Source organism: Lynx canadensis, chromosome C1, assembly GCF_007474595.2.
Source record: "Lynx canadensis isolate LIC74 chromosome C1, mLynCan4.pri.v2, whole genome shotgun sequence".
NCBI classification, from domain to species: domain Eukaryota; kingdom Metazoa; phylum Chordata; class Mammalia; order Carnivora; family Felidae; genus Lynx; species Lynx canadensis.
The window spans coordinates 119,020,121-119,046,170 of NC_044310.1; positions in this window are offsets into that span (position 1 = coordinate 119,020,121).

Below are 26,050 nucleotides of genomic sequence, written 5' to 3' on the forward strand. Positions count from 1 at the left end.
AGGTTAATTCCAAAAGTCATCACATGAATAACACATATGTGTCATGATTACAAATGCATATCGTATCTTTTAAAGCCTGTGGTCACTGGTCATCTATTATTCAGTCGACGCACAGAGAATGAAGCCCGTAGTTGTGTTGCCTCTTTGTCTCCCCATGATAATCCTACATAATATTTTACAAAAATAGATGACCAGAAGGAGAGATTAGCCAGCAGAGGCGAAGGTGCAGCAACAAACAAACAAACAAACCAAACCAAAACAAAACAAAATATGATAATACTGGAGTAAAACTTGAATGAAATGTAGATGAAAAAGCTGACCAAGGGAACATTGACACTGTGGCTTTACAGGGAGCTGTAGGCATGCAGCCTGAGGAACTTAATGAAGACGAACTTGCTGACATAAATGAGGAAACCGGTTGGCATAAAAAGGATGATGTCCCAGGGGAAGTGACACCAGCAAAAGGCTTCATGCGAAAGGAATCCTTAGAGTCACAGTATGGGAAGCAACAAGATTAGGTGTTAGAAGCTGATCCAAACTCAGAAAGGAGTGTGAAAATTGACCAAGGCTTCAAAAAGACCCTACCCCTATACCAAGTTACATAACTAGGAGAAGGCAATCACTCTTGATCAGCTCTTTTTTTCAGGGAATAAGATATTTTAATTCTCTTCAAATGTTTTAAGTTACAGTGGATTCAAGAAATGTTAGTTGTCCTATTTTTTTTTTCATTTTCCTATCCATTTATAGCCGGCAGTAAGAGTTTCTAATGTTTTCACAAACATTTGTAAAGGTCACAGAACAATTGTAGTTGACTACTAAGATTGTTCGGCGTGGGTGCAGCTTGCCCAGTCGTTTTCATGGTCCTGAACCACCATGCAGAGCAAGGACTGCCAGGGCAAGTTGCCTCCAAGTTAACATGACTATAATTTTATACATCACCTTAACCTCAGACCACCCCCATCTCTTGCATTCTTGAGTTCAGTTACAGTGAAAAGGGCACAGGCGGTGGCCAGGAGATTTGCCTTTTTGCTTTTCTCTTTACCACATTGTCCAAACCATCATAGACTCCTCCATTCGCTCCGCCCTGCTTCTAATTAACCCCAAGTTCTGCCCCGTATGTCTCCTAAACTTGGCTTGAATTTGACCCAATTTCCATTCCCACTGTTTGACTTTGGTTTGAGTTCTTATTGTTGCTCTCCCGCAGCCACCTCGTGATCGTTCTTCCATCGACCTCCATCCATCTCCGTTTTCTCTGACCATACACCCTGATGCAAATGCCGGAGCTATTGCTCTAGAAGAACAATCTAGTCACATTATGTTACTTTGCAAAACCTTGCTATTTGTCTGCTGTCCTTGATGAGCTGAACTTCTCAACACTTCTCAAAAAAACCCTGCCCTTTTAAGCCGCCGTGCCTTTCCTTGCGCTGTTTCCTTCTTCTGGGTGGTCTTCTCTGCCTTTTCTGAGTTGACTCCATTTATACATCTTTAACATCCATTACAAGTCTCTCCCATCTAAGCAAGAGTCTTTTCAGTGTCACCACGTTTAGTAACTGCTTTTTCTGTGGTTCTACAATGCTTTATTTATAATTCTATGCTGTACCAGTCATGGAATAATGTATTTATTTGTATACCCATATTGCCTGCTAGACTGTAGCTCCTCAGGGTGAAAACCTTGTCTAATCCTAAGCTTCAGTGCAAGAAAACAACAAAAGCAGCAATAGCATCAAAATCAATTGATGCCAATAATTATAATATATAATATACAACATATTATAATCCATAGCACGTTATATTGTATATTATATTATATTATATCATATCATATTATATAATTATAATTCGTAAAAGAGAAGTTTTCAGTGGAACAACAACAAAAGAGTAGTAGTTGCATATGACCTCTGTAGACTTAATCATTATAAAAGAATGTGCTAGAAAACTTTCAACATGGATTTCTTTCTACCAAACTGCTAATCCGTGACGGGCAATCTCCATGTGATAAGTGTGGCTAAAGTATGCCAGCACATATATATGAAGGTCTTGTCTGAAACCCAAAAGTTGAAATAGCTCCTTTTAGACATCAGTAACTCCAATAGAGTGCATTTAAGTCATAGACGTTTCTACAAAATTCAATAGTTCGATTTTCAGGAGGCATGTTGAAGTTTAAACACACCTTTCAGGCATCAGGCCCTTGGTGAGTAATCCCATCCCTTGCCAGCGACCTCTGCTTTCCGAAGATTCCTCTCTGGGAGCCCCTCTGTGAGCAAGGTCTGAGCAGCGGCTCCTGCCTGGGAGTGTCCTGGGACATGTTTATGTGGTACAAGCAAAGCAAAAGCAGAGAAACACATTCCTGTCTGTTGCTCAGAATATAAATCTGTCACAGGAGCCTTCCAAAGACAGTTTGGCCAAGGAGTAATGAAGTGAGGGAATCCGTAGGTGACCAGGGATGACACAGTAAACTCCAAATAATTCAATATGATTAGGGAATTAGCAAGGACCTAGGCGAGCTGGTGAGAAGAGATGCGTAAATTTCCCCTGGCGTAAATGAGCGGCGAATCAGCCCATCCAGGGAAGGGAGGCCACTGTTCTCTAAAGCTGGCTCAGGTTTTAAGAGCTCCACATCTCTAAACAAATCCAAGGGGCTGGCCTTTGAAGATGAAGTCAGTATTGACAAAGAAGAGGAGGGTCGACAGGACCACAGAGGGTTCCATCTGCAGATGGGCGGGGAATGTGGGCATGGCTGCTGGCCCAGAGACTCCTGCAGGATGGTGGGTCAGGGCAGCAGAACCTGCGATCACTGCTACGGTTCCGCTTTTAACACTGCACCGGGGACCCGGGAACCTCTGGCCACCTCGGACGCACCAAACTTTAGTCATACGGTTTGTTCTCCACCCCCAGGACCAAATCTCCAAAAATATTATTGATCATATTTACAATGTTCAGAGCAATGCTTCAAAAACATGTTTATGAAAATATGTACCCACCAATAAATACACAGTTACGTAATCTTTTCTTAAAATTGAAACCTATTTGACACACACCGTGACATTAGTTTCAGGTGCACAACGTAGTGATGCACAAGTCTACACGTTATGTTACGCTCACCACAAGCGTAGCCATCATCCGTCACCATACGACGCGATTACAATACCATTGACTGTGTTCTCTGTGCTGTACCTTGCATCCCGTGACTTACTCATTCTGTAACTGGAAGCCTGTATTTCCCATTCCCTTTCACCCATTTTTCCCATCTCCACACCCCCATAGCGTCTTTTCAAATGACCGCATATAGGTACTATTCTGTTGTATTGATGTGTTTGATTAATTTAACTGATCCTCCAGTGTTGGATAGCTGAATCATTTGCAGTGCTCATTCCTGAAAATAGTTAATAAAATTGTTTTTATGGATGAATAAATCAAATAGGTTATTATTCTATTATTGCATATAAACATATACTAATTACATGATTAGTAAAATAGTATTACATTAAATAAGTACGCATTACCATTTGAAATAATAATGACATTAACATCCTTGTGACTAAGTCGTCAGGCATACCAAAGATTATTTCCTGGGTCTTTAAGATCAGGTTGATTCTGCATTCATACAGGTTTTCCAGAGCATTCAGTCGAATGCAAATGAACCTCAGATATCTCCGTCTTGATCCTGGAATTGCAGATTGTCTGTATTTGCACCCACCGTTGTTTCTTCCTTCGTCAACTTTAGCTGCCATCCAGCTTCTAACATTTTTAGCATTAATTCAAAACCCAGTTTCCAACTGTCACATGTACCAGGCAGTATAGTATATGCTAGAACATACGGCACCGCGCATAAGAACTGGTCCCTGTCCTCAAATTGCATGCAGTTCAGCTGAGAATGCAAACAGGAGCATGATTAGAAGTCAGGTTTATAAATGCCGTGATGTAGGGAAGACGCAGGGGTTGTACGGGTCCAGAGAGAAGTTTCCAACCCAGGTCGAGGAGTTAAAGCAGCTGATTGGGCAGAAGATGAGATTCAGGCGCTGCATCTGCAGTAATGATCGTGAATTAGCCAGGGCAGGGGCGGGGGCCTGGGGCCGGAAGTGGGGGACATCTCAGAGGAAGCCATCTTTACCATGTTCCAAGGAGTTATTGGTGCCGTCTCTCATTCTTTGTGGCTGCTTGGGAAATACAGAGCGAGCGCGGAGAGGAAACAGGATGTGGGCACAGCATCTGTGGTGAGTCAGTATGAGAGCTTCTAGCCCTTGTAGGTGATTTTGGGTGTCCTGGCCTGTGTGGATTATGTCCCAGCACGTGATAAGAACCTGCAGATGTGACTTATCTCACTGTCAGTAGTGCTTGAAAAGTTTCAGGAAGATTGGAGGTGGTCAAAGAATATACTTATTTTTGTTAATGGGGCAAGAATGCTTCAAGAAATTTTGTACTGGCAGACTGTATCAACTCTTGGTTAATTCCAGAACATACTGTTGAATAGGTGGTAGGTGAGCATTTTGAAACCTGTTGGGATGAGCACCGGGTGTTGTATGGAAACCATTTTGACAATAAATTATACTTAATATAGAACAAACAAGCAAACAAACCAAAACAAATAAGAAAATCCTGTGGTGACTTCTAGTCGTCAGGGTCACTAGGAACATGTCACACCAAACTAACCTCGTCGCCTTTTCGCCCAGGGTTACATGGATGGCACATCTTTAGCAAAGTTAGAGGACTCTAGTTTCAGCAAAGCATAGGGGACACCATATTAAAGCTGAAGGGCAAGTATAGAGGAAAAGAGGCGATACTGTAAAAACAGGCTAGTTGCAAGCTTAGCTTGCCTTAATAGATGTTAGTTTGCAGTTCCTGCTAGGGACGGGTGGATCATCTTGGACTTGATGGTCGTCGCGCTCCATCTGAAGCAGTGGCTTTTAGGGTAGGTAGTAACTTGAGGCGAAATGCAGAAGTACCAGTGCTTAGAGATGAGAATCAGGGATCCAGCGCCATGTATGGAAGGGAATCGGGTTGCTGTGCGTGGAGAAGAGAAACTTACAGAGAACATGAAGTCAGACTTTACATTTTTAAGCTTCTTAAATCTATCAATTGAGATTTTTTCATCAGTTTTGGAAAATTCTCAACCATTTTGGTGTTTGAATAGGGCTCCTGCCCCTTTCTCTCTTTTCTCCTTCTAGGACTCCAATGAACTATTTGGCTATTAAACCTATCATTTGGGGTTTTATTATGTGGTTTTGCAGTTATCGAACTCCCATTCCATTTTACATTGCTTTGTATATTTTCAGCTCTGTGATGAAATTTTTAATTCTGTCTTTTTGTCTTTCTGACATCCAAGGCATTGTTATTGAAAGGTCTTTATCTGATAAGTTCAATAGCAGGACACCCTATGGATCTGATTCTGTCTTCTGTTATTTCTATTTATTATTGATCATTTTGCCTTACTTCTTTGTATACCGACTTCTCTTTTGGTTGTGTTTTTCAGAATTGTACCAAAAAATTGCTTGAGAAAAAGTGGTGAGACCAGAGATGATGTTATTTCCAGAAAGGTTTTTGTTTTGTTTTTATGTGTGTGTGTGTGTGTGTGTGTGTGTGTGTGTGTGTGTTAGTTCTGGCAGAAAGTGGTGGAAGCAGTCAGGGGTCATCTTAATCCAACTTCATAGCTTGAGATCTTAAGGGCCATTCATAGGACATGAAACTGTCTGTGTCAGAGCTGGTTTATTTCTGATTTACTTTTATTTCTAGGATACAGCCCTGAAGCGTTGCAACCTAAAATATGGGGGTTTACTACCTCCCCGTCACTCTCCCTTGGCTGGTTCTGGATTCACCTCTTGTTCTTTAGCCACGTGAAGCATAGCCCCACTACCCCACATCAAGAGTCAACATCTTCCAGGGAAAATGCAACACCTACCAAAATTATATCTCTAGATTTCCATTCTATTCTGGATCTTGGCCTGGAACTTCTCCATTACTTCAGTAACGTTTAAAAACACTTTGCTCATCTCTTCTACTTATTTTCTGTAGGAGGATTGGTCCTAATTACCAAGTGTATAATTACTAGAAGCCATTAAATGAGAGAATAGATTTGTTCTGTTTTGTCCAGTGGTTGGATGAAGTCTGATGGATGGAATTTACAGAGGCCAATTTCCACTAAACCAAAGGAATAACTTCCTAGCAATTATCCTAACAATAATAAAATGGGCGGCTCATGAAATTGAGAGCTTTCTGTCATGTCTTAGTTAAAATGATGCTTTGCCAACATTTCTTCTGGGGAATCTTTAGTGGCAGGGGGAAGAGAACTTGTATCTTGTGGGACTGTTTAGGTGTGGAACGCATGAGATTTCTTTGAAGTTTTCTGAATCTAAGATCAATCTCAACCTAACTTAGTCCAAACAGACTTCTGGACTTCTCCCACATTTCTGTAATGGCACCAGGACCCTACCCCGCCACAAATGTTCAGGCTTTAAACCTAGGAGTAGCCTTCATTACTCTCTCCTTCACATTCCACATCTAATCCATTAATAAGAATTTTCGATTCTCCTCCAAAATGTATGTTGGACTTGACAACTTCACTCCTCACCCACAGCCCTAACCTCAGCCCCATTTGTTTGCTAGGGCTGCCATAGCAGAGTACCACAGATTGGGTGACTGAAGCAAAAGGAATAATTGTCTTACAGTTCGAGAGTATAGAAGTCTAAGATAAAGGTGTCAGCATGGTTGGTTTCCTCAGAAGACATCCTCCTTGGTAGTAGATGGCCATCTTTTCTCTGTGTCTTCACATGGTCTTCTTTTTATACCTGTCTGTATCCTAATCTTTTCTTAAAATGTCTTCAGTCACATCGGATTAGGATCTGCCCCCCAATGACCCCACTTTACCTTGACTACCTCTTTCAAGACGCTATCTCCAAATGCAGGTGCAGGCACGTTTAGAGGTACTTCACGTCAGAGCTTTAACATGAATTTGGGGGGACACAACTCAGCCCCTAACAGCCACCATGTTTTCTTGCTCCGATCACAGTAAGAGCTTCCTTCCTTTTCTTTCAGCCTCACTCCCCCACAGTCCCAAAGCCTACCAACCCCACAGCCAGAGCGATTTTTCTGAAGTGCAGATCATATCACATTATTCCTGTGCTGAAAACCCTATGACAGAAACCAGGCTAAAATGCACATGCGGCCCGTAGGCCCTGTTTCATTTCTCCTTTACCTACTTCTCTGACCTCACCCCCCACCACCATTTACTCTTCATTGGCTATACTGGTCCTCTGTTGTCTCTTTGAACATTCAAAATGTGTTCTCAAGAATTTTGACCATACTTTCTCTCTCTCTCTCTCTCTCTCTCTTTTTTTTTTTTTTTTTTTTTTTTTTTTTTGCTTGGAAATTCTTCTAGTCTTGTATGGCTGCCTTTCTCATTTATTTATTTATTTATTTATTTATTTATTTATTTATTGGGGTATCTCTTCCACGGGCCTTTACTGATGCAACAACTAAAGCAATAACACACCCCACCTACACTTTCTGTTATATAGCCCTCCTTTATTGTATTCATCTTACTTTTAAGAGTCTGAAATTGTAAAATGTATCTCTTGTCTACATGCTTATTATCTGCCTGGTATTCTAGAATGAAAGTGTTGTGAGGACAGGAGGCCTGCATGTCTCAGACACTGCTGTCCCCCCAGGCCTGATGCAGTGCCTTTAACATGAGATTCTCAGGAAATGTTTGTTCCCTCATTGATTTCAAGAGCACAGAGACTGAAAAATCTCTCCCTGTCCCCTCAGTATTTTATAAAAGTTAACTACTGTGAGCCTTTTTTCTTCCTGTAAATTCACTTACCTTCTGGCATAGACTGCGTACCACTGGGGGCCAAACAAGTCCTTATTCAAAAAGCTTGGAGTGGAGAATTACTAAATCTGAAATGGCAGATTGGTTTCTTCCTGTGTGGCAACACTGATTACTCGGAGGTGGTTGAGAAGCATTTTGAGGCACCACCTGAACTCACTGGGAGTGTCATGATTGATTAGCAATGTCTGCCATTGGCACCGTGTGGGAGAGTTTAGGCCCATGTGCTGAATGCTCACTGTATGCTAAATGGTGTCTAGAACATCCATGAATGTATCAAGAACTTATTTTATAGTCAGTGGTGTTCTAAGCAGAAGTAAAGACTAAAATGTTCTACAAGTCTAGATTCATATAACTGTGGGGTTTACTTCAAACTATGCTAATTGGAGACTAAAGCTTTGGGAAAACCTGACATATCCAGTCTCCTATCTACGTGAAGATAAATAAACTTAAGCATCCATCATTGATGACTAAGAATCCTAAAATATTTTCAAGGATAGAGTTTCTTCAACTTTTCCAATACACCTACTTACAATCTCTATCTTCACTTGGCTGTCACCTGGCTGGTCCAGGAATTGTTCCAAATGTACACCAGAAATCACTATTTAGCTTGAGCGTGTGCCCTCTTGCTTAGTTTTTTTAAATGAAAATAGCATATCGTTTCTTCTGTTCATTCATGAATTCAAAAGTTGGCACACATCTTCTGGACATCCAGAGGCGTAGACGTGAACGAACATTGCTGTGCTTTCCACAGGCTCCCATTCCAATGGTGGAAAGGCCACTGCAAGATCCTGGGGTATGTTCTGTGCTGGGGTCGAGGTTAGAGACACTGTTGAGTTTGGAAACAGAAACCTAATTGCTCTTCAGTCTTCTGTTCTTCAGGAGAAATAGCGCCATTTCCTTTAAGATTTCTTCAAAATCAGAGCAGCAACATTTCCTCAAATGGACCCCATGGCCAACTTCAGAGTCAATGATATTTAACCACACCGCCGGGCATACCCAACCTCAGAGACACAGAGCCAACCACGGCCCCACGAGTTCTGACCAAGCCTAGGTATTGTTGCCAAGAGAAATTCCTTAGACTGATTGAATGCTCAAATCTCGAGGCAACCCTTCAAGATTTTTGCCACTGAAGATTATGTTTGCAGACCAATCAGCAAAATGTAGAATGAGATTATCCTGCTGGTGGTTTGGATAAGGAAAAGGACATTCTTTACTGTGTAGATGAAAGTTGAGAAAACAGTTGAGTAGGGTGTTTCCCACTTGAGTTCTCTGGATCCTATAATTAAGGATACCTGGGACTTTGGGGACATTTGACATAAGCTAACAGATGCAAATGCTGGGGATGTTTCCCACATTTCCCCAATTATTTAGCAACACACAGCTCTTGGTCTCTTTGAGCAAAGTAATTAAGACAGCCACTCTATGACCTTTAATGTCATTAAAGCAGTTGTTAATGAGGACCTGCTATCTAGCGACCAGATAGCAGTTGGCTGCTCGTTCCCAAGGATCAATGTGGAAGCCATCTAATCTCGGCCTCCTGGTCAAAACAACCAACGCTCTCACTTCCAAAACCCAAGGGGCCTTCTTGTAAAGGTAAAGCCTATTTGGTCCTCTCCATCTATGAATTTGCCCTTAAGAAGGTTGTAGAAAGAAAACATAGCCCCGCCCCCCGGGGTTGTCATTGTTGAACAGGCCTCAAACAAACAAACTAAGTAACAGATCCTTAAAACCGTCTATTTGGATTACAGGCATATATACATGTATTCATTGTATTTGGTCCCGCGAGTCCCATTCCCTCTGTGTACTCGTTTGTACATGTGCGCGCTTGTATTTGTATGTATATGCCTGCATGAGTCTATAAATGCGTTTACATATGGAGACATCTTGGCAAGTCAGTAAAGCTGCCAGCATTGACTCTTGTGTAGCCCTCAGCTCACTCTCTGTATCCCCCAACACCAAACCAGGTAGGAAGTAGCCTAATCCTAATCGTGGGCCTCTACTGGGATTGTCAGGAGAATATGATCTTATTGGGTCTTCACATCTGTCACGTCAGGGTAGAAAACCGAGATGAGATGAGAACTGAGAAGTCTAGAGACCACTTTGCAGGGTGGGGTGTAACCACAAGTGTGTGTGTGTGTGTGTGTGTGTGTGTGTGTGTGTGTAGTAGCTCTGATAAGCTCTATAGAGCACTGTGATCTAACAACACTGGTGGTATATATATTTTGGATCTCAAATAAGCCAGCCTCTAATCTTCCTCCTGCACCCCATTTCTCATGGGGACCCTTCTCATCTTCCTGTGCTAAACAATCACTCTTCATAGAGGCCTTCCATGACCATACAATTCAGATTCCCTTGTTTGCTGTCTTCAAAACACTGACCATAATTCATAGTGACCTCAGGTTTGTCTATTCGGCCACTTGTACGCTGTGTGCAACTCTCTCTCTCGTGGGAAGGCAAGCTCTGTGATGTCCGAGGTCCCGCCTCTCATTTTCTGCGGTGGCCCCAACATAGCACACAGTGTTTAACACCCCGGCAGTTTCCTGGATGCCTAGAAGACCCCACTTCGCTGCCTCACTCAGTCCTAGGTGCTCTATAATTGCTGCCCTGATGGTCCTGTTCCTTTGGAATGGTGGTTTCATTCATTCATTCATTCATTCACTCTCTGGCTCCTAAAGCAGTACTGAATGCCTCTTCCAAGATCAGCCTTGTGGAGGATGCTAATAGGAATAAGATATGGTGTCTGTCCTCTGTAAGTTCATGGACCAATGGGGAGAGAGGAATACAGGACAGACAAAGGGCTCTGATGGAAGCAGCCGCAGAGTCTTCTGGGGCTCAAAAGCTGGTCCTCTAGCCCCATTTGGTTGGGCAGGGAAGCCTCCTGGACAAGGGGGCTCAGGAGAATCTTTTAAAATTAAAAAAAAATTTTTTTTTTTAAATTTTTTTTTTCAACGTTTATTTATTTTTTGGGACAGAGAGAGACAGAGCATGAACGGGGGAGGGAGAGAGAGAGAGAGACACACACACACAATCGGAAACAGGCTCCAGGCTCTGAGCCATCAGCCCAGAGCCCGATGCGGGGCTCGAACTCACGGACCGCAAGATCGTGACCTGGCTGAAGTCGGACGCTTAACCGACTGCGCCACCCAGGCGCCCCTAAAATTAAAAAAAAATTTTAAATGCTTTATCTTTTTCCAGTGTTGTTGCCATATAATTGGTACATAACGTTATATTATATTATGATTGATTGATTGATTGATTTCCCGTCTTATTTATTCGTTTACTTATTTGGAATAAAAGGCATAGCATAGGGAATATAGTCAGTGACACTGTAATAGCGTATGGTGACAGAAGGTGGCTACACTTGGGAGCACTGCGTAACGTACGGAGACATCCAATCGCTGTGTTGTACCCCTGAAACTAAGGTACCATCGTGTGTCAGCTACTCAGATAAAAGAAAAAGAAAAGCTTAGTTAAGTCACCTAATTTCAATAACGAAAGCATAGGGTATGTGAGGGTTTTTCATCTCTATTCAGAGGGTGGGAAATACATGACTGGAATTAGAATTGTCTTAAAGGTAAAAGCAGTAATGCATTCCTTCTTGGAGTGGAGACTGTGTTTAGGAGGGTCGCGAAGGACCAGGAGGATTTAGTCAGATAGAGTGGAGCTGGCCTGGTGTCTGGGGTGGGGGAGGGGGATGCAGAGCTATCCAAGGGAGGAAGCCCCGTGTGCAAAGCGGGGTTGTTTGGGGCCTGTCAGGGGTTTGGCATGGCAAGAACATTGCGTAAACACCCAGGACAGGGTAAGGGACAAAGGGTCCTGGGCCGGCAGTGTGCATCGTGATGGGTTAAGTAATCTGGGATTCTTCCGCATCACCCTGGGGAAGTGCAGGAAGGTTTTAAACAGGAGAATGACATGATCAGATTGGTTTTGAAAAAGATCACTCTGGTTGCAGGGCAGAGAGGGTACTGAGGGCTGGTACAGTGTTTGTTCATTCATCCACTCTTTCATTCACGATCTTTATCTAGTCCCCACCATATGAGGGACACTGTGCTGGGTGCTGGGGATGAGCTGTGATGAGCAGAACAGAGCCTCTGATCCTTTAGTCTTCTGGTCTAGTGGAAAAGACAAATCCAGCAGCAGAAATAAACAGAAAATAACAAGTTGTGGTAATGGCCATGAGGGGGAAGAACAAGGAGGTATAAGGACACTTGACAGGGTTCAGGAGACCATGAGGGAGAGACAAGGCTTGGGTTGACCTCTGACTGATGATGAGGTATTCATTGGCCCTGCTCATTGTCCCGGTGAAAAGTGTTCTGGCTCTGAATCAAGATGGTGGCCGTGGGCTTGAAGGAAGGAGGCAAGCTAGACAGATAGATCTCAGGGAGGTAGAACCAATAGACTTGAAGGCATTTGGGGTGGGGGACAGGGGAGATGGGGCTAGGAGGAGAGAAATAAGTCAGGAATGGTCCAGGCATCTGGCTTGGGCACTCTGCAACGTGTGTTGCCATCATGGGACTTCAGTACAGAAAGACACAAAGACAAGGTGCACTGTATCTTCCAAGCACTTACACTGACTGTCTCACTTCTCACAACAGCCTAATTTGCTCTCCCCCATCTGTCTGTCAGTCACTGTACTCAGTGCTCTGCATGTATTAACCCTTAATGTTAGTCAGATGAGGAAGAAGGTTCTTGGCGTATGGAGGCTCAGAGAGGCTGAGGCAACTGATTGGGGCCACATCATTGCTCCTCGCTTACAGGGCCTGGTCTGGAACCCACATCTGCTGCTCTCCAGAGAGAGCGGCTGTACCCATGCTGTCAGGGTGAGTTTGGGCTGTCTACAAAATAAGTTTATCCCTTCATATTTGCATTTCATTAGAACTGTCAGTCCCTTGACTCAAAGGGCATCATCTAACGCTAACATTTAATGGCAGCTGAGCACTGGTGAGCTTTATTTCTCAACCCTTTATGGGCAGCATTTTATTAAAACCTCAAGTTCTCCCCGAGCTAATAGGACTTGCTAACAAACAGTGAGGCTTGACCAGCAGACTGCCCCACCAGCGCCCTGGCCACCTTGCGAGTTCCAGGTTCCTTCCAGAGGACACAGGCCCAACAGGAGGCCCCCGGGATGAGCAAAAGAGGGAAGGGGTGGAGGTTCACACGTGCTCAAAGTCTCCGAGGTGCTGGAGACATTTCATCGCGAAGGAAGCTCCTTCAGAGACCAGCTAACGTCTTGATAAAGCTGCGTGGTAACCCGTGGCTGGGAAGTCCAGATTTGAGCCCAGGCCTCCCCTCCCCTCCCGGAAATAATGCGGGGGAGAAAAGGAAAGAAGCAGGAGAGTGGTGTTCACGAGGCTTTAGAGTGAAATAGCAAATAGATGTCTTCTTCCCGAGGCTCTTCATGGGCAGAGGTAGGACCAAGAGCAGAATTCAGATTCAGCAGCGAACCCTAGCCCTCCTGTGTGCCAGGCCCTGTCCCAGGTGCTGGGCTATGAGCCTCTTGTGGCGCACAGACGGACACGTGGCCTGGCGCTTCTCACATGAGCCCCACGTGCCCAGGGTCCTAGCGGGAGAGAAAGGGCGGGGCCTGATTGCTTGTGACCAGACTTACCGGGGAACATGTGGGGGTGGACGATGTCCTTCACGAGGGCTGCAGTGAACAGGCAGAGTCCTGACAAGTAGAGGGAGGGAGGGAGGGCGTTCCAGGGATCAGGGACAGCAGCGGGAGCGAGGACGCTGAGATGGGATCTAACGGAGTATCTGGGAAGAGTGAGTGACTAGGTATGATTAGCAGGTAAGTTCTTTTTGGGGACGTGCCAGCCACGAGCCTGAAGGTAGACTGTGGAGGGCCTCGAACATCGAGCTTCCTAAAAGGAAGAGTTGTCTTGCTTGAGGCCAACTTGAAAGAGGAACATGTAGATTTACACAAAGATACCCACTCTTGGCTGGGGCTCTTTACGATGCTGCTGATAGGGTGAATGCTGTCGAAGTTCAAAATTTGCTCCTAGAAAGGAAAACTCCCAACCCCCATCCATCACCAAGAACTCGTGTTGCTTTCTGAATACGCACAGCCCCAGTTACTGTGCTTTGAAACCTCAGCCTGGGATCAGAACTAGCCCCAAAGGATTTGAAAGTGTCTCAGACCATTGAGGACTGTCGGCTGAGGGAGAGGACACATGGGTCAGCACGGGGAGGGAACTTGGGGCATCAGATGCCACAGGGGTCCCCTGGGAATGCCAGCCTGTTTGGCATTAGCCAGATGAGAGAGAACAAAGTGAAAGATACCCTGACGTTTCCTTCCTTCCTTCCTTCCTTCCTTCCTTCCTTCCTTCCTCCCTCCCTCCCTCCCTCCCTCCCTCCTTTCCTTCCTTCCTTCCTTCCTTCCTTCCTTCCTTCCTTCTTTCTTTCTTTCCTTCCTTCCTCCCTCCCTCCTTCCCTCTCTCTCTCTTTCTCTTCCTTCCTCTTTCTTTCTTTCTTTCTTTCTTTCTTTCTTTCTTTCTTTCCTTCTTCCTTTTTTTTAAGGATTAGTATCCAAAATCTATAAAGAACTCACCAAACTCCACGGCCAAAAAACAAATAACCCAGTGAAGAAATGGGCAGAAGACATGAATAGACACTTTTCCAAAGAAGACATCCAGATAGTCAACAGACACATGAAAAGATGCTCAATGTCACTCCTCATCAGGGAAATACAGATCTAAGCCACCCTGAGATACCACCTCACACTGGTCAGAGTGGCTAAAATGAACAAATCAGGAGACTATAGATGCTGGCGAGGATGTGGAGAAACGGGAACCCTCTTGCACTGTTGGTGGGAATGCAAACTGGTGCAGCCGCTCTGGAAAACAGTGTGGAGGTTCCTCAAAAAATTAAAAATAGAGCTACCCTATGACCCAGGAATAGCACCACTAGGAATTTACCCACGAGGGATACAGGAGTGCTGGTGCATAGGGGCACATCTACCCGACGTTTCCTTTCTGATGACTATCTTTGCCCTGCGTACTTACGGGGAAACAAGCACTAACACGTTTTGGCATTGTTTCAAATATTTGCCTCTCGATTGCAAAAACATTGTAACAGGCCTCTTAACTGCTTCGTTAACTTCCTCAGTCAGGAAGAATGGAGGTTATTAGAATTATTATTATTTTTTTACCATCCCCCTCTGACCCAACTCTGGTATTTCTCAAACAGTTGAAGAAAGACAAATCGTTGAAGAAAGACAATTGCTGGTCTTTAAATTGAAGTGCATGGAAGAATGTCTTGGGAGACGCAGCATTTAAGAGGTGAAAGATTACCATATACTTAAGTGTTTGAGCCCATCCATCTTGGAGGGCAGAAGTCTTTAATCAGGACCAATGATTACAGGGATAATGTCAAGATAAAAATCATATGCATTCTAGCATTTTAAAAAATACTCTGCTTTAAGTCACTAATGGTAGCTTGGATTATTAGCACAGAGATCAGTCTCAAGATCTAATGGGCCCTCGCTGGTTCCACTCTTGGCAGGCCTTGGTCTCTGGGTTCACCTTTGTAATTTGGCCTTTGGCATGGAGTCTGTCTGTGTCTCCACAGGCACGTTGATCCGGAAGCTGACTTCACCCTCAGGAGTGAGTGTTACTAAGGGATTGCGTGCTAGTCATTTTCCAGATAACCAGGTGGTTGGCTGAAGTCGGCGGTGGCAGCCAGGTGGATGGAGTGGGAGGCCACCGTTTCAGTTTCCCTTTTGGGGACTGCCTTTTGGTGGCATAGTGCTCTTACATTTTGGTGCCTGTGGTCCCTTGCTGTGTACAGAATGGTTTCCCACATGGTGCATTTGTCGAATGGACCTTTGCTGAGAGGTTGTTACACAGAGGCTCTGTGCTAGGTGTTGGGATGTATGAGCGAGCGAGAGACATAATCTCTCCCGGATGAAGCTTGTGGTGCAAGCAATTCTTCCTTCATCATTCGTTCCGGCCTTCACCAAACGTTTACAGGACATCTGTCGTGAAGGCCATTGGTCCACGTGCTGGGCCTGCGGGAGAGCAAAACATCTGCCCTCAGGCTGCTTGCGTTTTGGAAAGAGATGTGGGAACTCTGCTCCCTTCCACTTGGGGTTCTCCCAAACGGGGAGATGTTTCCCTCAAACAACCTCCAGTTTAAAAAACTATCTCCCACCTTCAGTCACTCCCCAGACCTTGACTTTATTTCAAAGGGTTTTATTTATTTGTGTTTCCAGAAAGAATGGCTTAAATGTGTCCTTTCTGCTCTTTTAATTTTAATGTCCTGCCCTGCTCCCAGAGGGGAAGCCAATGACATGAATAAAGCTCCAAAGAACCAAAACTGATGAACTGGGGATGACCTTAGGGTCATGCGACCTGCCTCCGGAGCCTAGGTTCTCTGCTTGCTGCTTGTGTGACTTGGTTTTCTCCCTCCATCCCTTCTATTCCTTTCCAGAATGTCTTATATCTGTGAGATCCTTATAATGGCAGTGGCCCCTGCCCACCTCCCAGGGTTACGGCGAAGGTGGCACAAGAGAGCACCTGTAAGAGTCCCTCCCGATCATGCCCCTGGGGGCAAATGTCCACAGGGAAGAACATGGTCATCGTGTGTAGCGGGAGAAGCACACACTCTGGGGTTTGTGGACCTGGGTTTGACCCCAGCCCTCTAGCGGGTGAACCCGGCGGAAGCCGAGGTACTAACCTCTCCAGCCTGTTTCTCACATCATCGTGGAGCCGGCAAGGGTGACGTCTGGCCAGGGCGTGGGACATTCATGCCTCCGCCGTAAGGTGGAAGTTTAAATGAAATGATGACGCTCTGCGTCCAGCCCGCGCCTCCACGTGCTTGGGGACACCTTCGTGACATCGCCACATCATGATGCACCTGAAATATTTTCATTTACATGTGTACTTCTTTTTTTTTTTTATGTTTATTTATTTATTTATTTAATGTTTATTTATTTTTTCAGAGAGAAAGTGAGCAAGAGAAAATGGGAGAGGGGAAGGGGCAGAGAGAGAGAGGGGGACAGAAGATCCGAAGCGGGCTCCATGTTGACAGCAGAGGCCCCCATGCGGGGCCCCAACCCACACACCAAGAGATCATGACCTGAGCCGAAGTCTGACGCTTAACTGAAGGAGCCACCCAGGCGCCCCTACATTTGCACTTTAGCCATATCTAAACAATAAAGGCCACAAATCACAGGTTTTATTTCATGCATATCTTAATACCCGTTAGCATAAACACATAATCATTAAAATGTGTAATTCCTGAAATCCTCATAAGCACCCCGGGCCATATGGGCAGTCGTCCGTGAGCACTTCAGAAAGAGCCTTCCCTGTCCGTCTTTATTCTCCAGGACATTCTCATGGAGCTTTCAACTCTTACATTGTCCCTTCACGGATGCCATCTGGGGGAGGAGGAAATAGTTTGGATGGGGCTCAGAGAGAGGAAACAATTTGCCCCAAGTCTCGCCACTTCTTCGGGTGGGAGCCAGGAGGAGAACCCATGGCTCCAGACTCCCAGCCCAAAGCGCTTTTCTCCTTTGGCTGGGATGGCCCCCCGCTTATCCCAGGATCCTGGGCCACCCACCCACTGCTGGCTCCGCCCCTCCAGACCTGGCTGAGGCCTCTGAAGGCTGTCTGGACTCTCATAGCTCAGTTGTAAATACTGGAGAGGGGTTCTCTTATCTTAGAGCCACTTCTCACTCAGCCGGCTGCCAGCGGCCAGCGCGACCATTAACTTGCAGATTGCAAATCAGCTCCAAACTAGACAGCGGATCCGAGAGCCTGCACTGGAGCCCCAACAGGCATCGCCCTGCCTGGGGAATTGCAGAGAGAGCTTTAGGGCTGAGTGCAGCCAAGAGCCACCCTGTTTAAAGGGACACGTTGTCCTGCCTCCTATGAAAAAAGACCACAAGGAGGGAGCCAGGGGCTGCAAACCAGGCCACTGAGCCCCAGGCTGAGTCACACCAGGGAGAGGAAGGAGGGAAACCCAATACCAAGCCCGATGGTTTGCCCTCCCAAACACACCAGTTCAACATCTGGAAAAGCACACAAAGGCACGTACAGACACCAATGCCAAAACTTTGGGACTGCTTGGGATTCTGGCTCAGAGAGGGGACTCCCTATCTACTTCCTGGTCCCTCAACCACCCAAACCAACTTGCAAATACCACCTCCTTGATGGTATTGGGAAAGACATCAGAATTTCTATATTTCTATAGAAATAAAAAGAATTAAAAAGAAATAAAAAAATTTCTATATTTCCTGGAAGTGGTTCAAATATGTAACAAAGCCTGTAAGGTCTTCCAGGATGGTGCCCTTGCCCAGGCCCCCAGCCCGGACGCTCTTAGTTCCCACCTGGAACATTCCTGCCTCGCCGACCACACGGGCTCCTAGACAGGCCTGATGTTTGCAGCTTCTGGGACTTTCACCAAGTACTCCTCTGCCAGGGGCATCTTTTCTCCTATTCCCACTTAACTCTGACTCACCGTTTTAAGAGTCTGCTTCATCACCCATTTGTTGACTAATGCAACCAAGACATATAAACAAACAGATGAGATAAAGCCCAGGGATTAGCTTGACCACAGGAGAAGAATACCCACGGCAGACACCTGAGCAGGGCCAGCGAGGGAGGCCAGAATGATCGCGCCTGAGATCTCACCGAGCACCTCCTCGGGCGACCCTCCCTGGTTTGTCAGCTTGATCCCATAGCTTGTCCCGGGCCCTCTCTTCACCACCCAGCCAGATCCTGCTGAGCTCAGGGCCTGGCCCTCCCAGAAGTGCCCCCCCCCGACTCCCCCGTCTCCGACCAGGCTTTGGGGGTGGCAGCTGAACTCCAAAGTGCCTTTTTATACCTTGCAGTTGTTGGCTTTCTTGCTTTCTTGTTTCTTTCTTTCTTTCTTACTTTCTGAGAGAAAAAGAGAGCAGGGGAGAGGGGCAGGGTGGGGGAGAGAGAGAAGGGGTGAGAGAGAGAATCCCAAGCAGGCTCCACACCGAGCATGGAGCCCTATGCGGGGCTCAATCCCATGACCCCGGGATCACGACCCAAGCCAACATCAAGAGCTGAATGCTCAATTGACCGATCCATCCAGGTACCCCCTTGTCATTGCTGGCTTTTCCTGTTTGTCTCCCCAAGTGGACTCTGACTTCATCCAATAGGCTTTGTCTTCCACTTCTCTTTGTTCACCTCCCTCCATCCCACGCCCTGACTTTCAGCACCCAGTGCTGATGGTCTACAAGGCAGAGTCCATGATGTTTTCAAGTGGGCTTTCCTGTCTGGGGGTGAGAGCCCCATTTGTTTCGTATGCATGCCCCTGGCGCCCATATTTTGTCAAAGAATGAGATGCCTTTCAACAACAGTTGTTTTGAGTCACTTAAAACAAAGATAATTCTACAGTATCCAGGAATATTTCTCCCAGGAGCTCAAAAGCAATACAATGGCAAATATTATAAATAATTCTTCTCAGGGTGCCGGGGTGGCTCAGTCGGTTAAGTATCTGACTCTTGGTTTCGGCTCAGGTCGTGATCTCACGGTTCGTGAGTTTGAGTCTTGGGTCGAATTACACTCGGGCTCCACTCTCTCCCACTCTTTCTCTGCCCCTTCCTCTCTCTCTCTCTCTCTCTCTCTCTCTCTCTCTCAATAAATAAATAAACTTAAAAAAATTTTTTTTCAATACTTCTTCTCTTCCATTTATTTCTCTGCTGCCCTTTTATTGTTTAACGGCTCCACTTTGCAGGTTGGCCAAGGACGCAAGGGGGTTAATTTTAGCTGGGCCGAGAAAGCAATAGCCCAGGCTCAGCACGGAAGGGGTGACAGATAACAAGAGTTTGAGAACTAGGGTGGTGGGGTGGGAGGCTGGGGTGGGCAGTGAATCTCAGAGGGATGGGTCTCCTTCCCCACCTCTAACTGGCACCCGTATCGTGACCATAGACAATTCTGGATGGCTGAACAACTTAAAATCTTTTTTTTTTTTTTTTATTTCACATGGTTCTTCCATTCTTGTCGGCAATTATTGCTGATGGCAGGGCATGCTGGTGTCTTGGCAGAGAGGAGCCTTCCCGCTGGGGAGAGGGGTTTTGAATTTTATGTCCCAATATGACTTTGATGGATTCAGACAAATTTCTCAGACTTGGTGGACCTTCGCCCAGGCTGGAAATCTTCCCTGGGCAGCAGGAAACATCTGAGACACCCAGACCCCAAATGGGGTGTTTTGCTTTACTAATCCCCAGATCTTGGTGGACTACAGCCAAAAGAGCTTGAGGAAGGCAGAGCTGGGGTTCAGCCTCCAAGGCCGTGAGTAATAGCAGTGGAGTCCCTCCATTCAGAGTTCGGACATAGTTTCTAAGCCCTCTGCTAGGTTGGACCATGCCCAGATCGAGCTGCTCTGGGAGGAGGAAATACAGAGGGTGGGCTCGCCTGGGCTGTGCTACCGTGAAAGGTCTACGCTGGGGCTGTACCATTAAAAGAAGGTCACACACCGTCTGCAATTACGTGGTCAAGAGAGAGAGGGGTTTGAAAGCAAGACCAGAATGGAAATCACAAGTAGGCTTGGTAGTGGTTGTCAACGGGTAGGAAACATCCGGGAGCAGAACCGAAGAAATCTAGGAGGTGGGCAGTGATGCTAGAGTCATGAGGAAGCAGGTCAGTCTGGAAGCTAATGCCATGAAGGCTGGTCATCTACTGTTGTTTCCACCATGTTTGACGTGTCCTGGAGCCACACGGTGCCATGGTGTAGACGCGGGCAGACCCAGCTGGGGAATGGGATCGGGCTCCTGGCTCTGCAACCAGGATCTAGCCTGCACCACAAGGGATGCCATTTGTAATCTCAGAGCTCAGGAATGAGTGGCAGAAGCCAGCCTCTGTCCCAGCCGGTCATCCTGCTACGATGCCATGCTAAGCCTCTTGGGCCCTAAGTAGAGATGTATCATAGCGTGTTTCCCTTCCCCAGTCCTTGGGCCAAACTCCTCGGAAGATTCGTGCCAATGGAATCCTCTTTACAGGCCAAGGATGCAAGCTGTTATTTGGTATGTGTTATGTGTCAGGCACTGTGCCATGCTTTGAGTTCCAAATGTTACCATAAGAATAGTCTTTCAGCCTAATGAATGAGAGAGAGAGAGAGAGAGAGAGACCTCTATGTATGTGGGCTTTGAACTCACAGATGTACGAAGTTATGAAGTGATCCAGAGGAAGCGTGCCTCGAGGATATGCAGCGAGGAGCTAATGCCTGGGTAAGGTTTTGAAGAATGAATAGGAGTTCTCCAGGGAGACAGGGGAAGGGAACGTATGACAACGAGGGGAAAGAGCTTACGCGGAAGCACAGAGGCATGAAGTCCCCTGATGTGTTCAGGGAATTGAAGGTTGGGGGAAACGGTCCCAAAGCACTCAGATACCCTGGTAAGGAGTTTGGACTCTATTGTGTCGTTGATGGGGAGCCACTGAAGGGTTTTAATCAGGGTGTAGGTACACACACACACACACACACACGCACATATAGTCATCCAGACAACAAGACAGCTTGAAACGAGAAAGGTTTCCCAAGACGAACGCTGCTACAGCGGGAAGAGGTCGTGATCAGAAGCCGGGAAAGGCAGACAGACTCTGTGCCCGTTTGGCCGACTGACGACATGACCCACAGGCGCTCGTTTCTCCTCCGGATCTTTCCTGCCTACGTTGGCCAAATGCCTTCTCAAATATGCTTGCAGCGCTTTTGCGAGCAGAACGTCTGTGGAAGGCAACGGGTATGGAGGCTCTTTGGGAGAAAAAGGCTATAAACGCAAGACGGAGCCACGCTGCTCCTACTTCCTGAGCGCTTAACAAGGCTTGCAAACCTATCGGCTCCCAGTGCCCACCCTGCCGCCCAGGCAGGCTTTGGCCCACAGCTTCTCAAGATGCACCGTGCAAGATGGACAGCGACGTCAGCTGCTCGTGGGTGTGCCAAATCGGTTCAGCTAGGGTGTCTGACTGTCTAGGGCCCTCCCCAGCTGCGGGGAGGATTTGTTGGGGCTTGGAGGCTTGCAATACCTTCTCGCCTCCCAGGGCCCACCCTCCAGGAAGGCTCCGAGCAGTCACCTCGGATCCCAGCTTGGAAACCAGATCCACCTGTCCCGGGCTGGCTAATCTCCTAGAGGCTCGGTGACGGTGACGGGCAAATTGATCACCGACTGACAGGTCCCCAGGCCAGTTTGGAACGCCTGCTTGGGGTGAATTCCCCCAGGGCTTCCCGCTCTTCGGAGTTCATGGGAACCCGCTGTTCTTGTACAAACGGGCTGGCACGCCTGCAGGGCGGGGAGGCAGGGGGCTCAGGAGCACACAGAACACAGTGGAAAACCCTCGGAGCCTGGGAGAACAAATGGCTGCTGTGGGGAGGCTTTTGCTCCTTCCTCGCTATCCCGGACTCACGCCATTTGCAACCTGTGTTTTATTTGCTGTGGCTCCCAAGCGATCAACTTTGGACAGATTTTGGAGACTCGGACTCACGCCATTTGCAACCTGTGTTTTATTTGCTGTGGCTCCCAAGCGATCAACTTTGGACAGATTTTGGAGACTCGATTTGGTCCCCGACAAGCCGTGGGATCGGCGGGCACCCAACTTTCCTTCTCGAGGTCCTGAGATCCTCTTGTGTAAAACAAGCCTAGATAATTCCAAAGATTTCTGGCCTGGAGAGAGTGGCGAAATGCTCTGAAGTCGGCAGAATGGGGACTTATTTTTTTTTTTTTAATTTTTTTTTTTCAACGTTTATTTATTTTTGGGACAGAGAGAGACAGAGCATGAACGGGGGAGGGGCAGAGAGAGAGGGAGACACAGAATCGGAAGCAGGCTCCAGGCTCTGAGCCATCAGCCGAGCCCGACGCGGGGCTTGAACTCCCGGACCGCGAGATCGTGACCTGGCTGAAGTCGGACGCTTAACCGACTGCGCCACCCAGGCGCCCCGGCAGATGGGGACTTAAACCCAGCCACGGGGCTCTTTTGCTGTGTGGTATTAGGGAAGCTGGTTTCCCTCATGCAGCACAGTGCCCTACTGTTGTGTGGCCTCACCATTAACCACATTAAGTATGACTACTTTTTACTTACGTGTAACCATATTTCTGTACGCCCATAGCATTTGTCAACATGAACACATCTTGCGACTTCTCGGCATTAAGCTACAAGTAACGGAAATCTTTTTTTTTTAATTTTTTTAAATTTTTAATTTTTTTTTTTATTTTTGAGAGAGAGAGAGAGACAGAGCATGAGCGGGGGAGGGGCAGAGAGAGAGGGAGACACAGAATCCAAAGCAGGCTCCAGGCTCCGAGCTGTCAGCACAGAGCCCGACGCGGGGCTCGAACTCACGGACTGTGAGATCATGACCTGAGCTGAAGTTGGACGCTTAACCGACCTAGCCACCCAGGCGCCCCCGGAAATCTTCTGATTGCACTGGGTAGCTGTGGTCTACAGGTTACCTTTGCCTGAAGAAAGGGCCAGGCACCTCGTAAGCACTAGCTTCGGCCGGGCCCTGTAACACACTACTGAGATCTGCTGTGCTTTTCTCTAGAAAGGCAGGAGAAGCCCCTGGGGCCCTGATGCAAGGGCCACGGAGCTGGGATAAACCCACTAGGGCACCAGGGAGCAAAGCGCTCAGATCGTGTTCTGACGTAAGACTGAGCAAGACTTTGGAGGGGCCCTCGGTTGAAAGAATCAACCCATTGTGGGACTCAGGGGAAGCCTTTGTCTCCGGGTGGTGCGACGGGGGGACACCTCTGACCCAGCAGTGCAGACAGCTGACAGATCCCCTCAGCAGGAGCCCCCGCAGCAGACCTTGGCTCTATCTAGAGCAGATACGGGGAACACGGGCTCTCCACTTGGGCGTAAACACCAACCACTTCCTTCTGCAGTCTCTGGGCTGCTCCTGCATTCGGAGTCCTGAAGAAGAAACAGTAACAAACTGGAGAAGCAACAATATCAATAATTGACAACGATAAAACAATGCAGGCACACATCCACTTAATGAGAAGCGGTGCAGCTGTTAAAAGTGACGCGCATGAAGAGTTTTCCCTAAGATCTGAAGGTGCGCGTCCTATAATGTCGAATAAAATCTAATATATTCACCTGATTGCAAACGTGTTAACCATCGGCTTAGGAAAAACAGTCCCTGAAAGAAATCAATCACTTGACTCTAGGTGGTCCTTGTTGGCTTTCTCCTTTGAGGCATTTGCAAACACTCCAGGATGCATGTCACATTTTGAAATGGAAAAAAAAAAAAATTAAGCAGAATTTTCTTGCCATCATATGGAAACCAGCAGGTTGGAGGGCTGTGTCTGCAGTCGGCAGTGTGGCGGCCCTTCTCGGCACGATGGCGAGAAGGTTCGGAACCACGCAAATGCCAGAAGAGCCAAGGAACGATCTTGCCAGCCCGCCACCACCACCATCACCAAGCACTGAATGTCACACAAATGCCTTTTGTTCTGGGAGCTCCCAGCGAGAGCGCAAGTAACCACAGCCCTCACAAAAGCACACTAGTTAAGAATATAAATAAACGCGGCTGAAATGTGTTTGTTCTTACAAACACACAGGAATTTTTATATTCTTTCAAATAGATACTGGTGCTGTGAAAAAAAAACAAAACAAAAAAAAACCAATCCCTTAGACAGGCGATACATTTATTCCCTCGTTGCTTCTTTGTCTTCTTTTTGGAATTGTCCCGGGATCCACGGCCCAGGCTTATGGATGTGGTCAGTGTTGCCAAATCTTGGCCTTCTCAAGATGGATTGTGATTTTCCAAAAGCGTTTTGAAAACTCTGTCTGTCCTTAAACCGGGCGATTAATTTGGGAAACATTTTCTGGTAAAAGTAAAAGGTGACTGGAAAGACCAGAGACAGAAATCACCTGCCAAGGGGGATGCGGACGGGGCTGGCACCAAGCTCTCTCGCATGACCGGCTTTGGAACTCTCCTCTCGCGCAATCTCGGCAGGGGACTATTCCGGGGGCCAGCACTCACTGTCAGGTATTAACTTGCATATGTTTGCAGGAAAAAGCCAAAGCTCTAAATACTGATGGAGAGCCGGTCCCCGCCTAAGCTGGAACCAGAAAATAGATAGAATGAAGCACATCCCATGCCCGTCTTGAAGGAGCTCGCCAAAGCCGTCTTTTCGCCATGCCATCACGCACGTGTCGTATTTTTTGGCCCACCTATTCCAGTAGTGGTATCCCTAACAGGATGCGAAACGGCCCGTGCCCGGTGCATCAGCATTTTTATAACGAGCGGGGCAGGAACCTGAGGGCAAAAGGTCAACTTTTGGACAAGAGGAAGATGAATCTTTTCTTCCTGTCCCCCTGCTTGCCTGAATCACCTGAAGCAGACAGACCTGGACTTTGTTACAGGTAAATAATTACAGTTGTATCTGCCATAAATATCTCGCTGAAGGGGCCATTGCAAAAATTGAGATTGTATCTCCAAGCAACTGTCAAATGGCTAGAATAAATTCAGGGGACTTGAAATACTGATGTACATTTTCTATCATAGATATCTCTCGGTCTAGACTTTCAGACTGCATCTTGACAGAACACCTAGGATGGCTGAGAAATTAAGGAGTCAGGAACAAAAAAATTACATAGTGTTGGTGTTCTGTGGTTTGTGTCTTCTTTATCTGTGGTCTCGGCAAACAGGAAGTCCTTGTGAATTGGGGGGCTTGCGCAGAAATGTTAAAGGCACAGATCCCTGGGAATTAAAAAAGCCGAGGAGGGTAATAAATCTCAGACCAAAATGGAAAGCCTGAAGAGGTCAGTGAGCTACAGCCAACCTAATATCTGTACTTCTCAGGGCCGCAATAAATCTGACACTACCCCTTCTTGGCTCAGCTGGCTTCTGTGCAGCCGGCAGATCAAAGTCTCTCCCAGTACCCTCCGCAATCACCTGTTTCTCATTGGGCCTGGTGGGTGAGGCGGGCAGGATGGGGGGGGGGAGAGGGGGGCGTCCCCTCTTTCTCAGAGCCATCTGGGGGCCATATTTAAGCACTCGCAGGCTGTGGTTTAGGGAGAGGTCCTGGGGGGACCTCAAAGGCATTGCCCCAAACTGGAAGAGGCCAAGGATCAGCGGTGGGATGGAGAGGCGGTGAAAGTGACAAAGATTTCCTATCTGGGGACGCTGTCCCGTTGGGGGCAGAAAGGAGGAAGGGAGGGGTACTATTCCTTGGGCTTTCTCGATTGGATAAGAAGAGGTCTCTCACTTGTCAGTTCCAACTGAGCTGGATCTCTGTCTCACGCAGGCTCCCAAATT